This window comes from Eucyclogobius newberryi, unplaced genomic scaffold, assembly GCF_026437365.1.
Source record: "Eucyclogobius newberryi isolate DKJ021-1_F unplaced genomic scaffold, fEucNew1.0.hap1 SCAF_7, whole genome shotgun sequence".
In the NCBI taxonomy this organism is placed as follows: domain Eukaryota; kingdom Metazoa; phylum Chordata; class Actinopteri; order Gobiiformes; family Gobiidae; genus Eucyclogobius; species Eucyclogobius newberryi.
The window spans coordinates 41,307,523-41,326,521 of NW_027316389.1; the positions used below are offsets into that span (position 1 = coordinate 41,307,523).

Consider the following 18,999-nt stretch of genomic DNA (forward strand, 5'->3'; position numbering starts at 1 on the left):
CTTGCGTGTGTATCGCTGCCGTTTAACCTGGGGCTCAATCGTCGGGTGGAAGCTGGTCCATGCAAATGGCCGGAAGGACCATGCTGCCACATTGCCTCTTCCAGGGCCTGGGCCTTGGCTCGGAGCGGAGCAACTCATACTTACCTGGCAGGGGCGACACCATGATCAGGAAGGTGGTTCACCCAGGGCGAGGCTCGTCCATTGCACAAACAGGATGTGCTGACCCCTGTGAATTCCCCAAATGTGGGAATCTCAACTGCATAATTTCTGGTAGTGGGGGACTGCGTTCGCGCTCTCCCCTCTTGTTTTTTGTCAGAGGAAAAAAAAAAAAACCCAAAGGGTCGTTTCCATGTACGCCGCTCGCGCTCCGGCCCCTCCGCCGGGCGCTTTGCGCGGGCGCCGCTTTGGACCGTTGACGGGAGGGTCAGCGTGGGGAGAGCTCACTGCTCCCCGAACCCATTGTGGGCATCGCTTCTCGGCCTTTTGGCTAAGATCAAGTGTAGTATCTGTTCTTATCAGTTTAATATCTGATACGTCCCCTACCCGGGGACCGTATATTAAATTGATTTTTGGACCAGGGAGATGGAATTTGGGGCTTGCTCCGTCCACTCCACGCATCGGCTCGGTATTGCAGTACCTCCGAGAACGGTGCACCTCCTCTCTCAGGTTAAAAAAAGTCATTCAGTTTGTTTTCGCCGTCACGTTACATGCAAATGTGCCATCATACCCTCATGTTAAACGCTTCCTTGCCGTTTGTCTGCTCCGGAAGTGGACAAAAATTCTCGGAGACGTTTTGAGTGGAAGGGCTGGATATTTCAAATCTCCCGCCAAAAGCCCTGACTGGAGAAGAGGGGGAGGGAAGGTGAAGTATCTGTTCCTAAACCCAACCCCCTTGGGAGGTAGCCCATTCCACGTAAACCCTTGTGCAAAATAGGCCACCTTTGGAATTTGAGTGGCCCCTTTGTGAAGTACAGTACATGTGACTAGTTGTTTTTTTTTTTTTTGGGGGGGGGTCAAACGCAACACCGACTTTCAAACCCATCCTCGACAAGTAAAGTCTTCGCATGAGGGCGTGCTTCTGCCCGGTTTCGAGCCGGGGACCTTTTGCGTGTGAGGCAAACGTGATAACCGCTACACTACAGAAGCGATAGTGTAGCGCAGGTACGTTGGTGGGACAAGTCCTCAGCGTCAGTGCAACGCTTTCGTGCTGGGTAAAACGCACTTTCTCTCCCCGTCTGGGAATCGAACCCAGGTCTTCCACGTGATAAGCGGAGATACTGTCCACTATACTAACGAGGACATATGGGGCTGCAGGGGGGCCCCTTTTTTTTTTTTTTTTTTTTTGGGGCGTGTGTGTCGGTGTCTTTTTCCCCCGATCTCTGTGATGAAAAGTTTGAAGGACTACGCCGACAATTCCGCCGCTCCTCCCTCTTTTCTAGGAATAAACCATCGAGTTTGGAATGAACCGTGTCAAAGATTGAAGCAAACATAAAAGGAGGCTTTGTTTCTGCCCGGTTTCGAGCCGAGGACCTTTCGCGCGTTAGGCGAACGTGATAACCGCTACACTACAGAAACGACGTGCGAGCCTGTCGTGTCCCTTTTGCCGCGCGACCGCCGATGCAAATGAGCGCGTGAACAGAAGTACACTGCCCGTGATGAAGCCCCGTGTGCCCTCAAGTACTGGACGCCGTGTGGCGCTGCAACGTGGCACTCTTGTTTCTCTTCAGAGCGTATAAATCTTTCGCCTTTTACTAAAGATTTCCGTGGAGAGGGACAACAAGAGATCTTTCCAATTTTTTGATGCCCTGCTTCAATGCGGGGCTTTTCTACCTATGTCTAAAGCAAGCAAGCGGTCATCCTCCAAGAGCAAAGGTTGTGTCTTGTCGGCCTTTAAACATGCCCTTGCGTACCCTCCGTTTGGCATCCCGTGTTCAAGAACTTTAAAAGTAAAAAAGAGTGCTTAGAACGCACAGACTTGCGTGTGTATCGCTGCCGTTTAACCTGGGGCTCAATCGTCGGGTGGAAGCTGGTCCATGCAAATGGCCGGAAGGACCATGCTGCCACATTGCCTCTTCCAGGGCCTGGGCCTTGGCTCGGAGCGGAGCAACTCATACTTACCTGGCAGGGGCGACACCATGATCAGGAAGGTGGTTCACCCAGGGCGAGGCTCGTCCATTGCACAAACAGGATGTGCTGACCCCTGTGAATTCCCCAAATTTGGGAATCTCAACTGCATAATTTCTGGTAGTGGGGGACTGCGTTCGCGCTCTCCCCTCTTGTTTTTTGTCAGAGGAAAAAAAAAAAACCCCAAAGGGTCGTTTCCATGTACGCCGCTCGCGCTCCGGCCCCTCCGCCGGGCGCTTTGCGCGGGCGCCGCTTTGGACCGTTGACGGGAGGGTCAGCGTGGGGAGAGCTCACTGCTCCCCGAACCCATTGTGGGCATCGCTTCTCGGCCTTTTGGCTAAGATCAAGTGTAGTATCTGTTCTTATCAGTTTAATATCTGATACGTCCCCTACCCGGGGACCGTATATTAAATTGATTTTTGGACCAGGGAGATGGAATTTGGGGCTTGCTCCGTCCACTCCACGCATCGGCTCGGTATTGCAGTACCTCCGAGAACGGTGCACCTCCTCTCTCAGGTTAAAAAAAGTCATTCAGTTTGTTTTCGCCGTCACGTTACATGCAAATGTGCCATCATACCCTCATGTTAAACGCTTCCTTGCCGTTTGTCTGCTCCGGAAGTGGACAAAAATTCTCGGAGACGTTTTGAGTGGAAGGGCTGGATATTTCAAATCTCCCGCCAAAAGCCCTGACTGGAGAAGAGGGGGAGGGAAGGTGAAGTATCTGTTCCTAAACCCAACCCCCTTGGGAGGTAGCCCATTCCACGTAAACCCTTGTGCAAAATAGGCCACCTTTGGAATTTGAGTGGCCCCTTTGTGGAGTACAGTACATGTGACTAGTTGTTTTTTTTTTTTTTGGGGGGGGTCAAACGCAACACCGACTTTCAAACCCATCCTCGACAAGTAAAGTCTTCGCATGAGGGCGTGCTTCTGCCCGGTTTCGAGCCGGGGACCTTTTGCGTGTGAGGCAAACGTGATAACCGCTACACTACAGAAGCGATAGTGTAGCGCAGGTACGTTGGTGGGACAAGTCCTCAGCGTCAGTGCAACGTTTTCGTGCTGGGTAAAACGCACTTTCTCTCCCCGTCTGGGAATCGAACCCAGGTCTTCCGCGTGACAAGCGGAGATACTGTCCACTATACTAACGAGGACATATGGGGCTGCAGGGGGGCCCCTTTTTTTTTTTTTTTTTTTGGGGCGTGTGTGTCGGTGTCTTTTTCCCCCGATCTCTGTGATGAAAAGTTTGAAGGACTACGCCGACAATTCCGCCGCTCCTCCCTCTTTTCTAGGAATAAACCATCGAGTTTGGAATGAACCGTGTCAAAGATTGAAGCAAACATAAAAGGAGGCTTTGTTTCTGCCCGGTTTCGAGCCGAGGACCTTTCGCGCGTTAGGCGAACGTGATAACCGCTACACTACAGAAACGACGTGCAAGCCTGTCGTGTCCCTTTTGCCGCGCGACCGCCGATGCAAATGAGCGCGTGAACAGAAGTACACTGCCCGTGATGAAGCCCCGTGTGCCCTCAAGTACTGGACGCCGTGTGGCGCTGCAACGTGGCACTCTTGTTTCTCTTCAGAGCGTATAAATCTTTCGCCTTTTACTAAAGATTTCCGTGGAGAGGGACAACAAGAGATCTTTCCAATTTTTTGATGCCCTGCTTCAATGCGGGGCTTTTCTACCTATGTCTAAAGCAAGCAAGCGGTCATCCTCCAAGAGCAAAGGTTGTGTCTTGTCGGCCTTTAAACATGCCCTTGCGTACCCTCCGTTTGGCATCCCGTGTTCAAGAACTTTAAAAGTAAAAAAGAGTGCTTAGAACGCACAGACTTGCGTGTGTATCGCTGCCGTTTAACCTGGGGCTCAATCGTCGGGTGGAAGCTGGTCCATGCAAATGGCCGGAAGGACCATGCTGCCACATTGCCTCTTCCAGGGCCTGGGCCTTGGCTCGGAGCGGAGCAACTCATACTTACCTGGCAGGGGCGACACCATGATCAGGAAGGTGGTTCACCCAGGGCGAGGCTCGTCCATTGCACAAACAGGATGTGCTGACCCCTGTGAATTCCCCAAATGTGGGAATCTCAACTGCATAATTTCTGGTAGTGGGGGACTGCGTTCGCGCTCTCCCCTCTTGTTTTTTGTCAGAGGAAAAAAAAAAAAACCCAAAGGGTCGTTTCCATGTACGCCGCTCGCGCTCCGGCCCCTCCGCCGGGCGCCTTGCGCGGGCGCCGCTTTGGACCGTTGACGGGAGGGTCAGCGTGGGGAGAGCTCACTGCTCCCCGAACCCATTGTGGGCATCGCTTCTCGGCCTTTTGGCTAAGATCAAGTGTAGTATCTGTTCTTATCAGTTTAATATCTGATACGTCCCCTACCCGGGGACCGTATATTAAATTGATTTTTGGACCAGGGAGATGGAATTTGGGGTTTGCTCCGTCCACTCCACGCATCGGCTCGGTATTGCAGTACCTCCGAGAACGGTGCACCTCCTCTCTCAGGTTAAAAAAAGTCATTCAGTTTGTTTTCGCCGTCACGTTACATGCAAATGTGCCATCATACCCTCATGTTAAACGCTTCCTTGCCGTTTGTCTGCTCCGGAAGTGGACAAAAATTCTCGGAGACGTTTTGAGTGGAAGGGCTGGATATTTCAAATCTCCCGCCAAAAGCCCTGACTGGAGAAGAGGGGAAGGGAAGGTGAAGTATCTGTTCCTAAACCCAACCCCCTTGGGAGGTAGCCCATTCCACGTAAACCCTTGTGCAAAATAGGCCACCTTTGGAATTTGAGTGGCCCCTTTGTGGAGTACAGTACATGTGACTAGTTGTTTTGTTTTTTTTTGGGGGGGGGTCAAACGCAACACCGACTTTCAAACCCATCCTCGACAAGTAAAGTCTTCGCATGAGGGCGTGCTTCTGCCCGGTTTCGAGCCGGGGACCTTTGGCGTGTGAGGCAAACGTGATAACCGCTACACTACAGAAGTGATAGTGTAGCGCAGGTACGTTGGTGGGACAAGTCCTCAGCGTCAGTGCAACGCTTTCGTGCTGGGTAAAACGCACTTTCTCTCCCCGTCTGGGAATCGAACCCAGGTCTTCCGCGTGACAAGCGGAGATACTGTCCACTATACTAACGAGGACATATGGGGCTGCAGGGGGGGCCCCTTTTTTTTTTTTTTTTTTTGGGGCGTGTGTGTCGGTGTCTTTTTCCCCCGATCTCTGTGATGAAAAGTTTGAAGGACTACGCCGACAATTCCGCCGCTCCTCCCTCTTTTCTAGGAATAAACCATCGAGTTTGGAATGAACCGTGTCAAAGATTGAAGCAAACATAAAAGGAGGCTTTGTTTCTGCCCGGTTTCGAGCCGAGGACCTTTCGCGCGTTAGGCGAACGTGATAACCGCTACACTACAGAAACGACGTGCAAGCCTGTCGTGTCCCTTTTGCCGCGCGACCGCCGATGCAAATGAGCGCGTGAACAGAAGTACACTGCCCGTGATGAAGCCCCGTGTGCCCTCAAGTACTGGACGCCGTGTGGCGCTGCAACGTGGCACTCTTGTTTCTCTTCAGAGCGTATAAATCTTTCGCCTTTTACTAAAGATTTCCGTGGAGAGGGACAACAAGAGATCTTTCCAATTTTTTGATGCCCTGCTTCAATGCGGGGCTTTTCTACCTATGTCTAAAGCAAGCAAGCGGTCATCCTCCAAGAGCAAAGGTTGTGTCTTGTCGGCCTTTAAACATGCCCTTGCGTACCCTCCGTTTGGCATCCCGTGTTCAAGAACTTTAAAAGTAAAAAAGAGTGCTTAGAACGCACAGACTTGCGTGTGTATCGCTGCCGTTTAACCTGGGGCTCAATCGTCGGGTGGAAGCTGGTCCATGCAAATGGCCGGAAGGACCATGCTGCCACATTGCCTCTTCCAGGGCCTGGGCCTTGGCTCGGAGCGGAGCAACTCATACTTACCTGGCAGGGGCGACACCATGATCAGGAAGGTGGTTCACCCAGGGCGAGGCTCGTCCATTGCACAAACAGGATGTGCTGACCCCTGTGAATTCCCCAAATGTGGGAATCTCAACTGCATAATTTCTGGTAGTGGGGGACTGCGTTCGCGCTCTCCCCTCTTGTTTTTTGTCAGAGGAAAAAAAAAAAAACCCAAAGGGTCGTTTCCATGTACGCCGCTCGCGCTCCGGCCCCTCCGCCGGGCGCCTTGCGCGGGCGCCGCTTTGGACCGTTGACGGGAGGGTCAGCGTGGGGAGAGCTCACTGCTCCCCGAACCCATTGTGGGCATCGCTTCTCGGCCTTTTGGCTAAGATCAAGTGTAGTATCTGTTCTTATCAGTTTAATATCTGATACGTCCCCTACCCGGGGACCGTATATTAAATTGATTTTTGGACCAGGGAGATGGAATTTGGGGTTTGCTCCGTCCACTCCACGCATCGGCTCGGTATTGCAGTACCTCCGAGAACGGTGCACCTCCTCTCTCAGGTTAAAAAAAGTCATTCAGTTTGTTTTCGCCGTCACGTTACATGCAAATGTGCCATCATACCCTCATGTTAAACGCTTCCTTGCCGTTTGTCTGCTCCGGAAGTGGACAAAAATTCTCGGAGACGTTTTGAGTGGAAGGGCTGGATATTTCAAATCTCCCGCCAAAAGCCCTGACTGGAGAAGAGGGGAAGGGAAGGTGAAGTATCTGTTCCTAAACCCAACCCCCTTGGGAGGTAGCCCATTCCACGTAAACCCTTGTGCAAAATAGGCCACCTTTGGAATTTGAGTGGCCCCTTTGTGGAGTACAGTACATGTGACTAGTTGTTTTGTTTTTTTTTGGGGGGGGGTCAAACGCAACACCGACTTTCAAACCCATCCTCGACAAGTAAAGTCTTCGCATGAGGGCGTGCTTCTGCCCGGTTTCGAGCCGGGGACCTTTGGCGTGTGAGGCAAACGTGATAACCGCTACACTACAGAAGTGATAGTGTAGCGCAGGTACGTTGGTGGGACAAGTCCTCAGCGTCAGTGCAACGCTTTCGTGCTGGGTAAAACGCACTTTCTCTCCCCGTCTGGGAACCGAACCCAGGTCTTCCGCGTGACAAGCGGAGATACTGTCCACTATACTAACGAGGACATATGGGGCTGCAGGGGGGCCCCTTTTTTTTTTTTTTTTTTTTTGGGGCGTGTGTGTCGGTGTCTTTTTCCCCCGATCTCTGTGATGAAAAGTTTGAAGGACTACGCCGACAATTCCGCCGCTCCTCCCTCTTTTCTAGGAATAAACCATCGAGTTTGGAATGAACCGTGTCAAAGATTGAAGCAAACATAAAAGGAGGCTTTGTTTCTGCCCGGTTTCGAGCCGAGGACCTTTCGCGCGTTAGGCGAACGTGATAACCGCTACACTACAGAAACGACGTGCGAGCCTGTCGTGTCCCTTTTGCCGCGCGACCGACGAGCGGTCTAAGGCGCTGCGTTCAGGTCGCAGTCTCCCCTGGAGGCGTGGGTTCGAATCCCACTTCTGACAGTAAACTTTAGGCATAATCTTGTGCATTTAGATAATGAATGAAACATTGCACATAGGCACGCCAAAGTCTTCTCAAAAGCTCTGCTGCATTAGCCGGGAATCGAACCCAGGCCTCCTGCATGGCAAGCAGGAATTCTACCACTGAACCACCAATGCACACATAGAGCATTTGTTCGGCCATTTTTTTTTTTTTTGGATGAGATGAGATGAGATGAAAAGAAAAGAGATGAGGAAAGTGAGATAAGGTACCCACACCAGGCAATGCACATGTGGGCCTCCTGCATGATACCACTGAACCACCAATGCGCACAAGGCGCATTTGTATGGCCATCTATTTTTTATTTTTTTCCCTTCAACCACATTTACGGACGCATTTTGCCCTCGGACATGGCTATAACAGGAGTTAAAAAGAAAAGATAAGAAAAGATAAGAGATGAAATGAAATGAAATGAACTGAAATGGAATGGATATACAGCCCCGGATTATTTTTTCTTGATGCAGAGAGCTCGTCTATAACGAATAATTTGCAATATACGGCATATAATCTTGTACATGAAACCAAATTAAGGAAAGACAGATTGGGTAACGTTGCACAAAATATTTTTGTCTCCAACCAGATGAAGCGCTTGGAGTAAAGTTTGGCAACTGGATGACGCTGTGACTGCAGGGTTGGGCTCACAAGATTGAGGGAAGTGAGATAGGTACCCACACCAGGCTATGCATATGTGCAAAGTGGGAAGCAAAACCTAGTGCTACGACGAGGATGGGATTCCAACCCACGCGTGTTGCACTTTCTTGCGGCTATAACACCATGACTGCAGGAGCAGGATTTTAAGAGCGCTATAAAGGCGTGGTTGCAACCAGGCACTATTGTGTTAGTTCGCTAACACATATACTAAAATTGGAACGATACAGAGAAGATTAGCATGGCCCCTGCGCAAGGATGACACGCAAATTCGTGAAGCGTTCCTCATTTTATCATGCCGCTGCATTGTCAGCAAAATCAAGGTTTTGATGGTCGGGGCTCTTGTCTGCGTCGGAAAGGGCAAAGCCAAGCACTCACACCGTCAGGATGGCCGAGCGGTCTAAGGCGCTGCGTTCAGGTCGCAGTCTCCCCTGGAGGCGTGGGTTCGAATCCCACTTCTGACAGTAAACTTTAGGCATAATCTTGTGCATTTAGATAATGAATTAAACATTGCACATAGGCACGCCAAAGTCTTCTCAAAAGGTCTGCTGCATTAGCCGGGAATCGAACCCAGGCCTCCTGCATGGCAAGCAGGAATTCTACCACTGAACCACCAATGCACACATAGAGCATTTGTTCGGCCATTTTTTTTTTTTTTGGATGAGATGAGATGAGATGAAAAGAAAAGAGATGAGGAAAGTGAGATAAGGTACCCACACCAGGCAATGCACATGTGGGCCTCCTGCATGATACCACTGAACCACCAATGCGCACAAGGCGCATTTGTATGGCCATCTATTTTTTATTTTTTTTCCTTCAACCACATTTACGGACGCATTTTGCCCTCGGACATGGCTATAACAGGAGCTAAAAAGAAAAGATAAGAAAAGATAAGAGATGAAATGAAATGAAATGAAATGGAATGGATATACAGCCCCGGATTATTTTTTCTTGATGCAGAGAGCTCGTCTATAACGAATAATTTGCAATATACGGCATATAATCTTGTACATTAAACCAAATTAAGGAAAGACAGATTGGGTAACGTTGCACAAAATATTTTTGTCTCCAACCAGATGAAGCGCTTGGAGTAAAGTTTGGCAACTGGATGACGCTGTGACTGCAGGGTTGGGCTCACAAGATTGAGGGAAGTGAGATAGGTACCCACACCAGGCTATGCATATGTGCAAAGTGGGAAGCAAAACCTAGTGCTACGACGAGGATGGGATTCCAACCCACGCGTGTTGCACTTTCTTGCGGCTATAACACCATGACTGCAGGAGCAGGATTTTAAGAGCGCTATAAACGCGTGGTTGCAACCAGGCACTATTGTGTTAGTTCGCTAACACATATACTAAAATTGGAACGATACAGAGAAGATTAGCATGGCCCCTGCGCAAGGATGACACGCAAATTCGTGAAGCGTTCCTCATTTTATCATGCCGCTGCATTGTCAGCAAAATCAAGGTTTTCATGGTCGGGGATCTTGTCTGCGTCGGAAAGGGCAAAGCCTAGCACTCACACTGTCAGGATGGCCGAGCGGTCTAAGGCGCTGCGTTCAGGTCGCAGTCTCCCCTGGAGGCGTGGGTTCGAATCCCACTTCTGACAGTAAACTTTAGGCATAATCTTGTGCATTTAGATAATGAATTAAACATTGCACATAGGCACGCCAAAGTCTTCTCAAAAGGTCTGCTGCATTAGCCGGGAATCGAACCCAGGCCTCCTGCATGGCAAGCAGGAATTCTACCACTGAACCACCAATGCACACATAGAGCATTTGTTCGGCCATTTTTTTTTTTTTTGGATGAGATGAGATGAGATGAAAAGAAAAGAGATGAGGAAAGTGAGATAAGGTACCCACACCAGGCCATGCACATGTGGGCCTCCTGCATGATACCACTGAACCACCAATGCGCACAAGGCGCATTTGTATGGCCATCTATTTTTTATTTTTTTCCCTTCAACCACATTTACGGACGCATTTTGCCCTCGGACATGGCTATAACAGGAGTTAAAAAGAAAAGATAAGAAAAGATAAGAGATGAAATGAAATGAAATGAAATGAACTGAAATGGAATGGATATACAGCCCCGGATTATTTTTTCTTGATGCAGAGAGCTCGTCTATAACGTATAATTTGCAATATACGGCATATAATCTTGTACATTAAACCAAATTAAGGAAAGACAGATTGGGTAACGTTGCACAAAATATTTTTGTCTCCAACCAGATGAAGCGCTCGGAGTAAAGTTTGGCAACTGGATGACGCTGTGACTGCAGGGTTGGGCTCACAAGATTGAGGGAAGTGAGATAGGTACCCACACCAGGCTATGCATATGTGCAAAGTGGGAAGCAAAACCTAGTGCTACGACGAGGATGGGATTCCAACCCACGCGTGTTGCACTTTCTTGCGGCTATAACACCATGACTGCAGGAGCAGGATTTTAAGAGCGCTATAAAGGCATGGTTGCAACCAGGCACTATTGTGTTAGTTCGCTAACACATATACTAAAATTGGAACGATACAGAGAAGATTAGCATGGCCCCTGCGCAAGGATGACACGCAAATTCGTGAAGCGTTCCTCATTTTATCATGCCGCTGCATTGTCAGCAAAATCAAGGTTTTCATGGTCGGGGCTCTTGTCTGCGTCGGAAAGGGCAAAGCTGCGTACAGGTCGCAGTCTCCCTTGGAGGCGTGGGTTCGAATCCCACTTCTGACAGTAAACTTTAGGCATAATCTTGTGCATTTAGATAATGAATGAAACATTGCACATAGGCACGCCAAAGTCTTCTCAAAAGCTCTGCTGCATTAGCCGGGAATCGAACCCAGGCCTCCTGCATGGCAAGCAGGAATTCTACCACTGAACCACCAATGCACACATAGAGCATTTGTTCGGCCATTTTTTTTTTTTTTTTGGATGAGATGAGATGAAAAGAAAAGAGATTGAGGAAAGTGAGATAAGGTACCCACACCAGGCAATGCACATGTGGGCCTCCTGCATGATACCACTGAACCACCAATGCGCACAAGGCGCATTTGTATGGCCATCTATTTTTTATTTTTTTTCCTTCAACCACATTTACGGACGCATTTTGCCCTCGGACATGGCTATAACAGGAAATAAAAAGAAAAGATAAGAAAAGATAAGAGATGAAATGAAATGAACTGAAATGGAATGGATATACAGCCCCGGATTATTTTTTCTTGATGCAGAGAGCTCGTCTATAACGAATAATTTGCAATATACGGCATATAATCTTGTACATTAAACCAAATTAAGGAAAGACAGATTGGGTAACGTTGCACAAAATATTTTTGTCTCCAACCAGATGAAGCGCTTGGAGTAAAGTTTGGCAACTGGATGACGCTGTGACTGCAGGGTTGGGCTCACAAGATTGAGGGAAGTGAGATAGGTACCCACACCAGGCTATGCATATGTGCAAAGTGGGAAGCAAAACCTAGTGCTACGACGAGGATGGGATTCCAACCCACGCGTGTTGCACTTTCTTGCGGCTATAACACCATGACTGCAGGAGCAGGATTTTAAGAGCGCTATAAAGGCGTGGTTGCAAACCAGGCACTATTGTGTTAGTTCGCTAACACATATACTAAAATTGGAACGATACAGAGAAGATTAGCATGGCCCCTGCGCAAGGATGACACGCAAATTCGTGAAGCGTTCATCATTTTATCATGCCGCTGCATTGTCAGCAAAATCAAGGTTTTCATGGTCGGGGCTCTTGTCTGCGTCGGAAAGGGCAAAGCCAAGCACTCACACCGTCAGGATGGCCGAGCGGTCTAAGGCGCTGCGTTTAGGTCGCAGTCTCCCCTGAGGCGTGGGTTCGAATCCCAATTCTTACAGTAAACTTTAGGCATAATCTTGTGCATTTAGAGAATGAATGAAACATAGCACATAGGCACGCCAAAGTCTTCTCAAAAGCTCTGCTGCATTAGCCGGGAATCGAACCCAGGCCTCCTGCATGGCAAGCAGGAATTCTACCACTGAACCACCAATGCACACATAGAGCATTTGTTCGGCCAATTTTTTTTTTTTTTGGATGAGATGAGATGAGATGAGATGAAAAGAAAAGAGATTGAGGAAAGTGAGATAAGGTACCCACACCAGGCAATGCACATGTGGGCCTCCTGCATGATACCACTGAACCACCAATGCGCACAAGGCGCATTTGTATGGCCATCTATTTTTTATTTTTTTTCCTTCAACCACATTTACGGACGCATTTTGCCCTCGGACATGGCTATAACAGGAGCTGAAAAGAAAAGATAAGAAAAGATAAGAGATGAAATGAAATGAAATGAAATGAACTGAAATGGAATGGATATACAGCCCCGGATTATTTTTTCTTGATGCAGAGAGCTCGTCTATAACGTATAATTTGCAATATACGGCATATAATCTTGTACATTAAACCAAATTAAGGAAAGACAGATTGGGTAACGTTGCACAAAATATTTTTGTCTCCAACCAGATGAAGCGCTCGGAGTAAAGTTTGGCAACTGGATGACGCTGTGACTGCAGGGTTGGGCTCACAAGATTGAGGGAAGTGAGATAGGTACCCACACCAGGCTATGCATATGTGCAAAGTGGGAAGCAAAACCTAGTGCTACGACGAGGATGGGATTCCAACCCACGCCTGTTGCACTTTCTTGCGGCTATAACACCATGACTGCAGGAGCAGGATTTTAAGAGCGCTATAAAGGCGTGGTTGCAACCAGGCACTATTGTGTTAGTTCGCTAACACATATACTAAAATTGGAACGATACAGAGAAGATTAGCATGGCCCCTGCGCAAGGATGACACGCAAATTCGTGAAGCGTTCCTTATTTTATCATGCCGCTGCATTGTCAGCAAAATCAAGGTTTTCATGGTCGGGGCTCTTGTCTGCGTCGGAAAGGGCAAAGCTAAGCACTCACACCGTCAGGATGGCCGAGCGGTCTAAGGCGCTGCGTTCAGGTCGCAGTCTCCCCTGGAGGCGTGGGTTCGAATCCCACTTCTGACAGTAAACTTTAGGCATAATCTTGTGCATTTAGATAATGAATGAAACATTGCACATAGGCACGCCAAAGTCTTCTCAAAAGGTCTGCTGCATTAGCCGGGAATCGAACCCAGGCCTCCTGCATGGCAAGCAGGAATTCTACCACTGAACCACCAATGCACACATAGAGCATTTGTTCGGCCATTTTTTTTTTTTTTGGATGAGATGAGATGAGATGAAAAGAAAAGAGATGAGGAAAGTGAGATAAGGTACCCACACCAGGCAATGCACATGTGGGCCTCCTGCATGATACCACTGAACCACCAATGCGCACAAGGCGCATTTGTATGGCCATCTATTTTTTATTTTTTTCCCTTCAACCACATTTACGGACGCATTTTGCCCTCGGACATGGCTATAACAGGAGCTGAAAAGAAAAGAAAAGATAAGAAAAGATAAGAGATGAAATGAACTGAAATGGAATGGATATACAGCCCCGGATTATTTTTTCTTGATGCAGAGAGCTCGTCTATAACGAATAATTTGCAATATACGGCATATAATCTTGTACATTAAACCAAATTAACCCTTTAGGCGCCAGAGATTATGGATGAAATAAATGTATAAATAAAAAACTTCCTGAGATACAGAGAACTGAAGCCGGGGCACAGCTCTGGGTCGGCAGTGCCCCTGGAGGCCCGTAGAAGCTCCACACTCCAGTTGATTCTTGGATAAAAGGGCACCCAGCCGGTCTCGAACTCGGCGGAGCAGGGATCATCCACCCCGCACACGGCCAGACTTTGCCCGGCCAGGGAGCACCTTCTGCGGGTCGGAGGCTCCGGGTCGGAGCCCCTGGAGCCTGGAGCCCTCACCGGGCCCCGAACTCGGCTGCCGGAGGCAGTGCAGTGCCTCATGGATAAAAGGGCACCCAGCCGGTCTCGAACTCGCGTGAGGCGGAGCAGGGATCATCCACCCCGCACACGGCCAGACTTTGCCCGGCCAGGGAGCACCTTCTGCGGGTCGGAGGCTCCGGGTCGGAGCCCCTGGAGCCTGGAGTCCTCACCGGGCCCCGAACTCGGCTGCCGGAGGCAGTGCAGTGCCTCATGGATAAAAGGGCACCCAGCCGGTCTCGAACTCGCGTGAGGCGGAGCAGGGATCATCCACCCCGCACACGGCCAGACTTTGCCCGACCAGGGAGCACCTTCTGCGGGTCGGAGGCTCCGGGTCGGAGCCCCTGGAGCCTGGAGCCCTCACCGGGCCCCGAACTCGGCTGCCGGAGGAAGTGCAGTGCCTCATGGATAAAAGGGCACCCAGCCGGTCTCGAACTCGCGTGAGGCGGAGCATGGATCATCCACCCCGCACACGGCCAGACTTTGCCCGGCCAGGGAGCACCTTCTGCGGGTCGGAGGCTCCGGGTCGGAGCCCCTGGAGCCTGGAGCCCTCACCGGGCCCCGAACTCGGCTGCCGGAGGCAGTGCAGTGCCTCATGGATAAAAGGGCACCCAGCCGGTCTCGAACTCGCGTGAGGCGGAGCAGGGATCATCCACCCCGCACACGGCCAGACTTTGCCCGGCCAGGGAGCACCTTCTGCGGGTCGGAGGCTCCGGGTCGGAGCCCCTGGAGCCTGGAGCCCTCACCGGGCCAAGAACTCGGCTGCCGGAGGCAGTGCAGTGCCTCATGGATAAAAGGGCACCCAGCCGGTCTCGAACTCGCGTGAGGCGGAGCAGGGATCATCCACCCCGCACACGGCCAGACTTTGCCCGGCCAGGGAGCACCTTCTGCGGGTCGGAGGCTCCGGGTCGGAGCCCCTGGAGCCTGGAGCCCTCACCGGGCCCCGAACTCGGCTGCCGGAGGCAGTGCAGTGCCTCATGGATAAAAGGGCACCCAGCCGGTCTCGAACTCGCGTGAGGCGGAGCAGGGATCATCCACCACGCACACGGCCAGACTTTGCCCGGCCAGGGAGCACCTTCTGCGGGTCGGAGGCTCCGGGTCGGAGCCCCTGGAGCCTGGAGCCCTCACCGGGCCCCGAACTCGGCTGCCGGAGGCAGTGCAGTGCCTCATGGATAAAAGGGCACCCAGCCGGTCTCGAACTCACGTGAGGCGGAGCAGGGATCATCCACCCCGCACACGACCAGACTTTGCCCGGGGAAGGGCCACTCTGGCTGGGCATGGCCCCCACTGAGCACCCCCTGGAACCCCTGGAGCCCCCGGAGCACCTCCAGAGCCACCCCCCACTCCTCCAGACTCTGCCCGGGGAAGGGCCACTCTGGCTGGGCATGGCCTCCACTGAGCACCCCCTGGAGCCCCCGGAGCACCTCCAGAGCCACCCCCCACTCTCCCCAGACTATGCCCGGGGAAGGGCCACTCTGGCTGGGCATGGCCTCCGCCGAGCACCCCCTGGAGCCCCCGGAGCACCTCCAGAGCCACCCCCCACTCCTCCAGACTCTGCCCGGGGAAGGGCCACTCTGGCTGGGCATGGCCTCCACTGAGCACCCCCTGGAGCCCCCGGAGCACCTCCAGAGCCACCCCCCACTCTCCCCAGACTCACCCCGGGGAAGGGCCACTCTGGCTGGGCATGGCCTCCGCTGAGCACCCCCTGGAACCCCTGGAGCCCCCGGAGCACCTCCAGAGCCACCCCCCACTCCTCCAGACTCTGCCCGGGGAAGGGACACTCTGGCTGGGCATGGCCTCCACTGAGCACCCCCTGGAGCCCCCGGAGCACCTCCAGAGCCACCCCCCACTCTCCCCAGACTATGCCCGGGGAAGGGCCACTCTGGCTGGGCATGGCCTCCACTGAGCACCCCCTGGAGCCCCCGGAGCACCTCCAGAGCCACCCCCCACTCTCCCCAGACTATGCCCGGGGAAGGGCCACTCTGGCTGGGCATGGCCTCCGCCGAGCACCCCCTGGAACCCCTGGAGCCCCTCCAGAGCCACCCCCCACTCCTCCAGACTCACCCCGGGGAAGGGCCACTCTGGCTGGGCATGGCCTCCACTGAGCACCCCCTGGAGCCCCCGGAGCACCTCCAGAGCCACCCCCCACTCTCCCCAGACTATGCCCGGGGAAGGGCCACTCTGGCTGGGCATGGCCTCCGCCGAGCACCCCCTGGAACCCCCGGAGCTCCTCCAGAGCCACCCCCCACTCTCCCCAGACTCACCCCGGGGAAGGGCCACTCTGGCTGGGCATGGTCTCCACCAAGCACCCCCTGGAGCCCCCGGAGCACCTCCAGAGCCACCCCCCACTCCTCCAGACTCACCCCGGGGAAGGGACACTCTGGCTGGGCATGGCCTCCGCCGAGCACCCCCTGGAGCCCCCGGAGCACCCCCAGAGCCACCCCCCACTCTCCCCAGACTCACCCCGGGGAAGGGACACTCTGGCTGGGCATGGCCTCCACTGAGCACCCCCTGGAACCCCTGGAGCCCCGGGAGCACCTCCAGAGCCACCCCCCACTCTCCCCAGACTCTGCCCGGGGAAGGGCCACTCTGGCTGGGCATGGCCTCCGCCGAGCACCCCCTGGAGCCCCCGGAGCACCTCCAGAGCCACCCCCCACTCCTCCAGACTCACCCCGGGGAAGGGACACTCTGGCTGGGCATGGCCTCCGCCGAGCACCCCCTGGAGCCCCCGGAGCACCCCCAGAGCCACCCCCCACTCTCCCCAGACTCACCCCGGGGAAGGGACACTCTGGCTGGGCATGGCCTCCACTGAGCACCCCCTGGAACCCCTGGAGCCCCTGGAGCACCTCCAGGGCCACCCCCCCACTCCACCAGACTCAGCCCCGACCCGGGCACACTCTTCCCCGGGTCCTGGGCTCCGGGACTCCGGGGATGACCACCGGGGACCAGGCTCTCCCTCCGAACCCGGGGACCCACCCTTAAGCACCCCCTCGCGGTATAAACCCCTTAGGGGCAGCCGCCTGGAAGCCCGTGCCCTTGGTACTCTTAACCACACTTTGAAATTTTTCGGGTATAGTGTACTATTTCGGTTTTTACTCTAAGTCCCTCAGGGGCATATGGTGCTATACTCTGATGGTCAGATCACCTCCAGGCCCCAGGGGAGTGCTTTTCTGGGGTCAAACAGTGCACTGATGATGGGGGATTATTTCATTTTGCTCATTTTGGTGTTTTTTCACATTTTAACCCATTTTCACCCCTTTTGCTCACAACTTCATACTACGGCCCGGGAAAACGACAGAGTCGATGGGCATAGTGTACTATTGCCGAAAAATGACAGAGTCTTTTCGGGAATAGTGTACTATTTCGGTTTTTACTCTAAGTCCCTCAGGGGCATATGGTGCTATACTCTGATGGTCAGATCACCTCCAGGCCCCAGGGGAGTGCTTTTCTGGGGTCAAACAGTGCACTGATGATGTGGGATTATTTCATTTTGCTCATTTTGGTGTTTTTTCACATTTTAACCCATTTTCACCCATTTTGCTCACCCTGCACTCTGCCGCATATGAGGCCGGGGAAGGGCCACTCTGGCTGAGCATGGCCTCCGCTGAGCACCCCCTGGAGCCCCTGGAGCCCCCGGAGACCCTCCAGAGCCACCCCCCACTCCTCCAGACTCACCCCGGGGAAGGGACACTCTGGCTGGGCATGGCCTCCGCCGAGCACCCCCTGGAACCCCTGGAGCCCCCGGAGGCCCTCCAGAGCCACCCCCCACTCTCCCCAGACTCTGCCCGGGGAAGGGACACTCTGGCCGGGCATGGCCTCCGCCGAGCACCCCCTGGAACCCCTGGAGCCCCCGGAGCAGCTCCAGAGCCACCCCCCACTCTCCCCAGACTCTGCCCGGGGAAGGGACACTCTGGCCGGAAATGGCCTCCGCCTACCACCCCCTGGAACCCCCGGAGGCCCTCCAGAGCCACCCCCCACTCTCCCCAGACTCTGCCCGGGGAAGGGACACTCTGGCCGGGCATGGCCTCCGCCGAGCACCCCCTGGAACCCCCGGAGCCCCTCCAGGGCCACCCCCCACTCCTCCAGACTCACCCCGGGGAAGGGACACTCTGGCTGGGCATGGCCTCCGCCGAGCACCCCCTGGAGCCCCCGGAGCACCCCCAGAGCCACCCCCCACTCTCCCCAGACTCTGCCCGGGGAAGGGCCACTCTGGCTGGGCATGGCCTCCACCAAGCACCCCCTGGAGCCCCCGGAGCACCTCCAGAGCCACCCCCCACTCCTCCAGACTCACCCCGGGGAAGGGACACTCTGGCTGGGCATGGCCTCCGCCGAGCACCCCCTGGAACCCCTGGAGCCCCTCCAGGGCCACCCCCCACTCCTCCAGACTCACCCCGGGGAAGGTCCACTCTGGCTGGGCATGGCCTCCGCTGACCACCCCCTGGAACCCCTGAAGCCCCCGGAGCAGCTCCAGAGCCACCCCCCACTCTCCCCAGACTCTGCCCGGGGAAGGGCCACTCTGGCCGGGCATGGCCTCCGCTGAGCACCCCCTGGAACCCCTAGAGCCCCCGGAGCACCTCCAGAGCCATCCCCCACTCCTCCAGACTCACCCCGGGGAAGGGACACTCTGGCTGGGCATGGCCCCCACTGAGCACCCCCTGGAGCCCCCGGAGCACCTCCACAGCCACCCCCCACTCTCCCCAGACTCACCCCGGGGAAGGGCAACTCCGGCCGGGCATGGCCTCCGCTGAGCACCGCCTGGAGCCACCTCGGAGAGCTCCGGGCCCCTGGAGCCACCATGGACAGCTCCCGGCCCCTGGAGC

The 18,999-nt window shown here is 53.7% G+C and overlaps 34 non-coding genes across 34 annotated transcripts; 19 read left to right on the forward strand and 15 right to left on the reverse strand.

The window, feature by feature from the left end:
- The first annotated feature begins 136 nt into the window (after window positions 1-136).
- LOC140350304 (U1 spliceosomal RNA) lies at window positions 137-302 on the forward strand. The gene has a single exon (XR_011925165.1). It is a non-coding gene; the product is annotated as a U1 spliceosomal RNA (small nuclear RNA).
- Window positions 303-467: 165 nt separating this feature from the next.
- On the forward strand, window positions 468-659 carry LOC140349682 (U2 spliceosomal RNA). Its single transcript, XR_011924603.1, has one exon. It is a non-coding gene; the product is annotated as a U2 spliceosomal RNA (small nuclear RNA).
- A 414-nt stretch (window positions 660-1,073) lies between these two features.
- Window positions 1,074-1,146, reverse strand: trnav-cac (transfer RNA valine (anticodon CAC)). Its single transcript has one exon. It is a non-coding gene; the product is annotated as a tRNA-Val (tRNA).
- Window positions 1,147-1,227: 81 nt separating this feature from the next.
- trnad-auc (transfer RNA aspartic acid (anticodon AUC)) lies at window positions 1,228-1,299 on the reverse strand. Its single transcript has one exon. It is a non-coding gene; the product is annotated as a tRNA-Asp (tRNA).
- Window positions 1,300-1,502: 203 nt separating this feature from the next.
- On the reverse strand, window positions 1,503-1,575 carry trnav-aac (transfer RNA valine (anticodon AAC)). The gene has a single exon. It is a non-coding gene; the product is annotated as a tRNA-Val (tRNA).
- Window positions 1,576-1,709: 134 nt separating this feature from the next.
- Window positions 1,710-1,823, forward strand: LOC140349766 (U5 spliceosomal RNA). The gene has a single exon (XR_011924685.1). It is a non-coding gene; the product is annotated as a U5 spliceosomal RNA (small nuclear RNA).
- Window positions 1,824-2,110: 287 nt separating this feature from the next.
- On the forward strand, window positions 2,111-2,276 carry LOC140349645 (U1 spliceosomal RNA). The gene has a single exon (XR_011924570.1). It is a non-coding gene; the product is annotated as a U1 spliceosomal RNA (small nuclear RNA).
- A 165-nt stretch (window positions 2,277-2,441) lies between these two features.
- LOC140349683 (U2 spliceosomal RNA) lies at window positions 2,442-2,633 on the forward strand. The gene has a single exon (XR_011924604.1). It is a non-coding gene; the product is annotated as a U2 spliceosomal RNA (small nuclear RNA).
- Window positions 2,634-3,046: 413 nt separating this feature from the next.
- trnav-cac (transfer RNA valine (anticodon CAC)) lies at window positions 3,047-3,119 on the reverse strand. The gene has a single exon. It is a non-coding gene; the product is annotated as a tRNA-Val (tRNA).
- An 81-nt stretch (window positions 3,120-3,200) lies between these two features.
- Window positions 3,201-3,272, reverse strand: trnad-guc (transfer RNA aspartic acid (anticodon GUC)). The gene has a single exon. It is a non-coding gene; the product is annotated as a tRNA-Asp (tRNA).
- A 201-nt stretch (window positions 3,273-3,473) lies between these two features.
- Window positions 3,474-3,546, reverse strand: trnav-aac (transfer RNA valine (anticodon AAC)). Its single transcript has one exon. It is a non-coding gene; the product is annotated as a tRNA-Val (tRNA).
- Window positions 3,547-3,680: 134 nt separating this feature from the next.
- LOC140349767 (U5 spliceosomal RNA) lies at window positions 3,681-3,794 on the forward strand. The gene has a single exon (XR_011924686.1). It is a non-coding gene; the product is annotated as a U5 spliceosomal RNA (small nuclear RNA).
- A 287-nt stretch (window positions 3,795-4,081) lies between these two features.
- Window positions 4,082-4,247, forward strand: LOC140350305 (U1 spliceosomal RNA). Its single transcript, XR_011925166.1, has one exon. It is a non-coding gene; the product is annotated as a U1 spliceosomal RNA (small nuclear RNA).
- Window positions 4,248-4,412: 165 nt separating this feature from the next.
- On the forward strand, window positions 4,413-4,604 carry LOC140349738 (U2 spliceosomal RNA). Its single transcript, XR_011924658.1, has one exon. It is a non-coding gene; the product is annotated as a U2 spliceosomal RNA (small nuclear RNA).
- A 568-nt stretch (window positions 4,605-5,172) lies between these two features.
- On the reverse strand, window positions 5,173-5,244 carry trnad-guc (transfer RNA aspartic acid (anticodon GUC)). The gene has a single exon. It is a non-coding gene; the product is annotated as a tRNA-Asp (tRNA).
- Window positions 5,245-5,446: 202 nt separating this feature from the next.
- Window positions 5,447-5,519, reverse strand: trnav-aac (transfer RNA valine (anticodon AAC)). The gene has a single exon. It is a non-coding gene; the product is annotated as a tRNA-Val (tRNA).
- Window positions 5,520-5,653: 134 nt separating this feature from the next.
- Window positions 5,654-5,767, forward strand: LOC140349768 (U5 spliceosomal RNA). The gene has a single exon (XR_011924687.1). It is a non-coding gene; the product is annotated as a U5 spliceosomal RNA (small nuclear RNA).
- Window positions 5,768-6,054: 287 nt separating this feature from the next.
- On the forward strand, window positions 6,055-6,220 carry LOC140350306 (U1 spliceosomal RNA). Its single transcript, XR_011925167.1, has one exon. It is a non-coding gene; the product is annotated as a U1 spliceosomal RNA (small nuclear RNA).
- A 165-nt stretch (window positions 6,221-6,385) lies between these two features.
- On the forward strand, window positions 6,386-6,577 carry LOC140349739 (U2 spliceosomal RNA). The gene has a single exon (XR_011924659.1). It is a non-coding gene; the product is annotated as a U2 spliceosomal RNA (small nuclear RNA).
- Window positions 6,578-7,420: 843 nt separating this feature from the next.
- Window positions 7,421-7,493, reverse strand: trnav-aac (transfer RNA valine (anticodon AAC)). Its single transcript has one exon. It is a non-coding gene; the product is annotated as a tRNA-Val (tRNA).
- A 197-nt stretch (window positions 7,494-7,690) lies between these two features.
- Window positions 7,691-7,761, reverse strand: trnag-gcc (transfer RNA glycine (anticodon GCC)). Its single transcript has one exon. It is a non-coding gene; the product is annotated as a tRNA-Gly (tRNA).
- Window positions 7,762-8,477: 716 nt separating this feature from the next.
- On the forward strand, window positions 8,478-8,583 carry LOC140349834 (U6 spliceosomal RNA). The gene has a single exon (XR_011924750.1). It is a non-coding gene; the product is annotated as a U6 spliceosomal RNA (small nuclear RNA).
- Window positions 8,584-8,671: 88 nt separating this feature from the next.
- On the forward strand, window positions 8,672-8,754 carry trnal-cag (transfer RNA leucine (anticodon CAG)). Its single transcript has one exon. It is a non-coding gene; the product is annotated as a tRNA-Leu (tRNA).
- An 85-nt stretch (window positions 8,755-8,839) lies between these two features.
- trnag-gcc (transfer RNA glycine (anticodon GCC)) lies at window positions 8,840-8,910 on the reverse strand. Its single transcript has one exon. It is a non-coding gene; the product is annotated as a tRNA-Gly (tRNA).
- A 711-nt stretch (window positions 8,911-9,621) lies between these two features.
- LOC140349836 (U6 spliceosomal RNA) lies at window positions 9,622-9,727 on the forward strand. Its single transcript, XR_011924752.1, has one exon. It is a non-coding gene; the product is annotated as a U6 spliceosomal RNA (small nuclear RNA).
- Window positions 9,728-9,815: 88 nt separating this feature from the next.
- On the forward strand, window positions 9,816-9,898 carry trnal-cag (transfer RNA leucine (anticodon CAG)). The gene has a single exon. It is a non-coding gene; the product is annotated as a tRNA-Leu (tRNA).
- An 85-nt stretch (window positions 9,899-9,983) lies between these two features.
- On the reverse strand, window positions 9,984-10,054 carry trnag-gcc (transfer RNA glycine (anticodon GCC)). Its single transcript has one exon. It is a non-coding gene; the product is annotated as a tRNA-Gly (tRNA).
- Window positions 10,055-10,775: 721 nt separating this feature from the next.
- On the forward strand, window positions 10,776-10,881 carry LOC140349837 (U6 spliceosomal RNA). Its single transcript, XR_011924753.1, has one exon. It is a non-coding gene; the product is annotated as a U6 spliceosomal RNA (small nuclear RNA).
- Window positions 10,882-11,095: 214 nt separating this feature from the next.
- On the reverse strand, window positions 11,096-11,166 carry trnag-gcc (transfer RNA glycine (anticodon GCC)). Its single transcript has one exon. It is a non-coding gene; the product is annotated as a tRNA-Gly (tRNA).
- A 710-nt stretch (window positions 11,167-11,876) lies between these two features.
- LOC140349841 (U6 spliceosomal RNA) lies at window positions 11,877-11,982 on the forward strand. Its single transcript, XR_011924757.1, has one exon. It is a non-coding gene; the product is annotated as a U6 spliceosomal RNA (small nuclear RNA).
- A 255-nt stretch (window positions 11,983-12,237) lies between these two features.
- Window positions 12,238-12,308, reverse strand: trnag-gcc (transfer RNA glycine (anticodon GCC)). The gene has a single exon. It is a non-coding gene; the product is annotated as a tRNA-Gly (tRNA).
- A 728-nt stretch (window positions 12,309-13,036) lies between these two features.
- On the forward strand, window positions 13,037-13,142 carry LOC140349830 (U6 spliceosomal RNA). The gene has a single exon (XR_011924746.1). It is a non-coding gene; the product is annotated as a U6 spliceosomal RNA (small nuclear RNA).
- Window positions 13,143-13,230: 88 nt separating this feature from the next.
- Window positions 13,231-13,313, forward strand: trnal-cag (transfer RNA leucine (anticodon CAG)). The gene has a single exon. It is a non-coding gene; the product is annotated as a tRNA-Leu (tRNA).
- Window positions 13,314-13,398: 85 nt separating this feature from the next.
- On the reverse strand, window positions 13,399-13,469 carry trnag-gcc (transfer RNA glycine (anticodon GCC)). Its single transcript has one exon. It is a non-coding gene; the product is annotated as a tRNA-Gly (tRNA).
- Between the last annotated feature and the right edge of the window lie 5,530 nt (window positions 13,470-18,999).